We start from the raw sequence: 6,721 nt of genomic DNA on the forward strand, positions 1-6,721 counted from the left end.
TTAGCAAGCTTGTCTTCCCAGCAGTTGCCCGAAATGTTCTTGTGCTCAGGTACCCATGTACCAGAGATTTGATGCTAGCTTGGATGTTCGAGAAGATTGCGATATAGGGTGACATTTATTCTTCTATGTAAAAAAAAGATTTTTTGATCTGTTGACGGGTCATAATCGATTAGAGAAATATTAAATTTCCTGCTAATTATTCCTATTGCAGTTGTGAAGCGAACGTTGAAAATATCGCACATTTGCTTTGTTATTGTCCAGTGTGTAACCGTTTTACTATTTTAGGGGTTTCTTTTTTTTACAGCATTCTAATCTTTGCTAATAATTTAAAGCTATTTTTAAATCTCTAAGTTTAGTTTAGGGAAATTAAATTATTGGCTTATTTATACAATGAGCCAATAGGTTTTAATAAATCCACAGGTTCGCTGGTATAACCTAATCTAACCTAACCTAAGATTCCGTACAAAAACGTTGAAAAAATTAAGATCTGGACACAGATCTTTTAGAAATAATGACATCAAAGAGACCCAACACAAAAGAATGTGAAAGCGAATCTGGGCAAAATAAATCATTTAAAATATGTGGCATTTTAGACCGTACAAATGTATCAAACTTAATGGCTGATTCTGTATAAGATTCAACAAACAGTCAAATGCATCCTTATCACAATAGTCTTATCAACAACATCCTTATCAATTACATGAAGTAGACATTCTTTGACGACCTATAAGATTGATTTTCAATTATCTAACGTTTTCTTTTTATTAATTTTCTATCTAACGAATTTAATTTTGATGTAATTACACAACCCACTTCAGCAAATTAAAATTTCATTAAATCAATTTTTATGATAATTCCAACAACAACTTTACCATAAGATCAACTTTAATAAGTACATACCCTTTACTATAGAATATAAAATACTATTTTTTATATAAAAAATTAAATTTCAATCTAATCATGTGATTAAATTGAAAAGCATATTTATGGAAAAAAAATAAAAACGTAAGCCAATTACTTTACACTATTAGTATGTATGTACTATTAACCATAGAAACAATTTCAAATAAACAATCTTAATTGTCCCCTTATATACTACTGAAGTAAGTAAGTAAGCTTTCAATTTATGGGATCTTTTTACATCTGATAGGTAACCATATTAGTATTATTAAAGACAAATGACAAACCAATACATATTCAATATAGTTTAAATAGTATAACTAAATTATAGTATATGAGAATTATAAATTAAATACAAAATATTTTTTATATTTCTATATGTGTATACATGAATGAGTAATAAATTTTGTGCACAAATATCCTCAAATATTATTGATATGTAATTAATTAAATTAAATTAAATTTAATTTATCTATTTTATACATCTGCATTCTCATCTTCATCTACAAAATCGACATCTGTTAGCCCTAATAATACAGACAATAGGTAATATCAAATAAAAGTGTACCAAAACCATGGATGTTGTGGTACATTTTTGAACTAAAATTTTCTTTTTTAAAAAATTAATTTGGATCAAGTATATATTGATTAATATATAATATTTCAGACCTTGGTTAGATGGCTAACCAAATTTCGTCACATCAATTTCTTTCCAAATCATTAAATATGTATTAAAGGCTAGAAATTCTGTGGTTTATATGGGAAACATCTTATATAAGTGATTAATTTATCTAAAATTTAGATAATCCCGTTAATTTTTCTCAAGTTGTAAAAATGTATGGGATCTAGCATTGTCATAATGGAACACAAGTTCTTTTTTGTTGGTCACTTCTGGTTGTTCTTCTTTGATTGTTTCGTTTAAGTGTTCTAGTTGTGAGCAGTAGAAGACCGTATTATCTTTTGTACTAGGTTGGAGCAGCTCGTAATTGACAATTCCAAATCTCGCCAAATATTACATTATAAATATGTTCTATGATATGTCTTTTTGAAAAAAATATTGATAATTCACTTACTTAATTACTTAATGAATCAATTATTGACTGGCTATCATTAGTTAGTAGTACTAAGTGCCTTCATATCGTTAGTTACTTGGTTCTTCCACCGAGGAAACGGAAGACCTCTAACGTGTTTTGCACCAGCGGTTACCGCATCAAACACGTTTTTTAGCCGGACCACTTTCTTTCATTTACACAGCATCATTATTTAGTCGTTGCTTATTTGATAATTATAATTATAAAATAATCAATCAATGATTTGTTTGATTTTTTAGATAATTGATATTTTCTTACATTTTCATACATACGCTTACGAAAGAAACTGTAACTACAATAATTAATGGTAAAACCGTGATTGGAAGTGAAAAAAACGGGTCGAGTAAGAAAAGTTTAAATCTATATAGTATAAAAGTGATTTTAAACTGCCACAATTATGAGAAATTATTTTCTTAAGAAAACCTTTCATAAAGCATTTTTAATTTCAAAATGTTGCAACAATTTTTATATATTTATATATATATATATATATTATATATATATCATACATACATATATGATATATATATTATATATTCTTTAGTTAAATTCAAAATTTTGAATTTATTTATCGACATGTTTTTTTAATAATGGTTTTTATATGTTTTTTATCCAACCATAGGTCAGTTTTTGTTAAAATTGAAATTCAACATTTGTTTCGACATTATTCATATTTCGATTCTCTTTGAGAGTAATCATCAGGATAAGGACTTAATATAAATCATAACCATATCATAACCATATCTAAACGTCATCTACTTTGTTGTATTGTCTACATTGCACTCTATATAAAAAGTACTTGCAGTGCTTGTACTGCAACTTCCGATTTTTAAAAAAGGCTATAGTTACTTTTATCACTTGATGGCATCATATGATGACTAGAATGTTTTAGTCAATCTCTGAATGCATGTTTCTGCGTATGTATGGGAGTTTATATGAGTGTTATGTTTGTATGCTATTTCTATGTGTAGACATGTGTGATCACATCCCAATGGGCTAATTCGATTACACACAAGTGTGGAGTCATTTTTTCTCGATTATTGCTTTTTAACTTTGTTAACACAGGTTGTTATTGCTTTAACTGAGGTTTGTTGTTGCTTTAACTGAGATTTGTTGTTGCTTTAACAGAGATTTGTTGTTGCCTCTGTTGGCTTTGTTGCCATTATTGTTGTCGTAATCGACGCACGAGTGGTTTGTTATCTTAATTGAAATGTATTCACTTGAGTATTTGACACTCAAAATTGACACAAAACAATGAAATGCTTCATCAAAGCATCAACCAAATGAATCAAAAAAATAACAATAAATCACAGAGAAGAAGAGGACGAAGAAGAGTCAGAAGAAAAAGTAAAATCACATGAAAAATCAACAAATTAACTGAAGTGGAAGTTGTGCGAGTGCGACATAAAGCAACAACAACAACAACAATAACAGCACCATCACCAACAAGCAAGCAATATAACCGTATGAAAATAAGAACACCAACAACAACAACAATTATAGCAGCTAATACAACAACCACTGTAGTAGCAACAACAAAAAACCAATAATTGGTTACAAGCACAATTTTGTAGGAAACGTAATAAAAATTGAAAATGCCAAAAATAAAAAAGAATAAAAAGGAAAAAAAATCAAAAACAAAAACAAATTAAAAAAAAAAATTTGATTTTAGCCATGGGAAAAACGAAAAATTACTTTGAGAAATTTTAGCAAAAAAAAAAACAAAAAACATTACAGGAAATTAATTAATTTGTTGATAAGAGAAATTCAAATCTTTGCTTTGCATATTTCGCTATTTTGTTGTTGTTATTGCTTTCTTTTAATTGGTCTAACGAGCGAAGTTAGTGGCAGCTACATTGATATCATCAAAGGCATTGGCGGGAGCTGTTGGAAGGAAATTTGGAGAATGCATAAATTTACTTCAAACGTAAAAAATAATTACAATTTGAAATTTGTTTTCATTCTTTTTGTTTTTCTGTTTTTATCTTATTTTAATTTTTATTTTATTGTTTTTTGTTTTTTGTTTTTTTTTTGTAAGAATGAAAATAAAATATTGAACTTTAATTAGTTTGTTTTATGGGTGTTCGCAATTTTCTATTTCGTTGGGTGTGTCATGACTTGTGAAAGAGAACAAAGTTGATGCTGAAGGATAGGATATTGATTTATTTGAGATATGGTACGTATTTAAATTAGAATGGTAAGTGTTAAATAGCTTAATTAGTATGGGTTTATATTGGCACTTTTTTGGAAATCAATGAATTTCGGTTTAGTAGCGAAGTAAACACTTACACAACGACTGATAAGTCCATTAGATAATGAATATAATAACAACTTTCTAGCTAAATTTGATTTTATTCATTAATGAATTCTACTTCAAGAGTAATACAATCCTTTCAGCACTATTTTGTGCTTAAAAAATGCCTTAGTTTCGGCGATGACATTCTTATCGGAGCCAAATGTCTTTCTCTGGAGTATTGTCTGTTCCGTCTACGGACAGATAGTAATCACTTGGACTAAATTTTGTTAATACGGTGGGTGCTTATATAAAATATAATATAAATATAATATAAATATAAATATAATATAAAATGTGAGTTATCCAATTTTTGGCCATGCTGGCCAAAGACCAGTGAATTTTTTCCTGGTTTATATGGAACTATTGCTTCCCGATTTGTTCCTATAAATGCACCAGCTAGGCCATCTAGCGATTGTTATTGATTATCTGATTTTGTCCAATGTAGCTGATGAACTGAAACTTTTCAGTGGGTAAGAAATTTCGCACGCATTCTCAAATACGTATGCCATAACCTTGTTAACTATTCTTTCGCTTTTTTTACGTCTATCCGAAAAAAAGTTATTGTGTTATTGATTGATAAATCTGAGTTCAATCAAGATTTATTCTAGAACTGTGAAATTTTGTTGCCCAATTAAACATTTTTGGAAATCTGTCGTAATATGGCTGCTTTGAACGAAGTTTCACGGTTGCTGCCCACTAAGCTGACTTACGATTTGTTTACTGACTGAAGTGAAGTAGTGGATCCAAGTTTCCATTAAAAAAGTTTTTTTTTCTTGCTTCTAAAGCTCCAAACTGCTTTTTAACTGGCACGTTGTTGCCAGTTTGGTCAACTATTAGGAAACGTGGCACCTATTTCGAAAAGAAAACATTTTAAATACAAATGTTGATGCGAAATGTAGGCAAAGCCTTTCTATTTTCCGATCTGCCAAACCGACTTCATTAAATCTTTTGATGTTTTCCGAGTTCACTATAGCACAGTTAGCGCGTTGAGCATTATTGTTATTTGTACGGCCGCATTTAAAGTCAGGGCATCACGTCCCTACCATTTGTTTCGATGGAGTAGAGAAGTGGTAGTACTTAATAAGACAAGCTTTTGCTACTACGATATTTTTTTAAAGCAATAATAATTTAAGACATGAAATTGTCTTGACATTGCATTAAGACATTGCATTAAAAATATTTGAAGTAGCTTCAATAAGACAGCTGTTTCTCGAAGCCTTAATCATCAAATTTTTAATTCTCGAATAATACATTAAACAAATAAATACCATATCACGATTGACAATATTGGAAAACGGCAGTTACATTCAAAACATAACTGCTGCATCAGTGGGTATGCGATAGTTCACTGTATTTAGATCTATTGAGAATATACTAAGTCCTCAATTCAAAGCCATGTACCTATTTCTTATATAAATTAAGATCTCGCAGGTTTGTTAATTCAATTCTACTGCACTCTATCTAACTCGCATTAACTACAAAAAATAATTAATATTGTAATTAAAAAATTCAGACAGTCGATTTTCACAAGCCTCCTTTAAAGCGAATTTTTCACCAGAAAAATCGTACATCGTTCGCCAGGGATAGGAACCAAGTTCCCGAAGCTATTGGCGTACATATATCATTATCGATGTAGGTGGCCTGGCGTTGTCCTGAAGGAATACAATTCCTCCCCTATTGCACATAACTGGCCGCTTCTGACGTTCAGACGGACATTGTAGTTGCGAGTTAAGAGTTTTGCCGTAGGGAAACAGCTCATATGATTTGCTGTCAATCCCATCTTACAGACAGCAAAATCATCCTGGCCGTCAATCTTGGCTTTGCTACCGTTTCAGCCACCTCACCTCTATTCGACGACGACCCGTTTCATTTGACGGTTTGATTTGATTTACTAACTAACCGCTTTAGAAATGGGTGAATTTGTTGCAATTCTGCAACGATACGTAGATGAAGTTAACTCGTATGAAATCCATACATCAAGTTTTTTTTTTGTATCCGGCTTTATTCATATGGTTTCATACGTGCAATAGTTTCTCTGCAATCTTTAGTTCTTGGGTAATCGAAAAAGTACTAACCTGACAACAGCAAGTTGGACTCTACAATTTCCATGATTTTATCGACATTTTTGACAATTAGTCTTCCAGTACGTGGTGCATCTTAGACATCGAAATTACCGGAACGAAATCGATTAAACCAAAATTGTGTATAATTATCTGTTACAGTATCAGAGCTATAAATACTATTCATATTTTCAGCCGCTTGGCTTTTGGCTTACGTTTTCGGATTTATCAAACAAAAACTCTAAAATATGGCATATTTTCTCCTTGCTAGTGTCTATCTTTGACGCGCCCTCAAACAAAACTGAGTCAACCAATTATAAAGTTGTCAAAATTTTTTTTTAGTACGAAATCTGATCTCTCTCACGCTATCAAGC

This window comes from Teleopsis dalmanni, chromosome X (assembly GCF_002237135.1).
Source record: "Teleopsis dalmanni isolate 2A chromosome X, ASM223713v2, whole genome shotgun sequence".
Classification (NCBI taxonomy): Eukaryota; Metazoa; Arthropoda; class Insecta; order Diptera; family Diopsidae; genus Teleopsis; species Teleopsis dalmanni.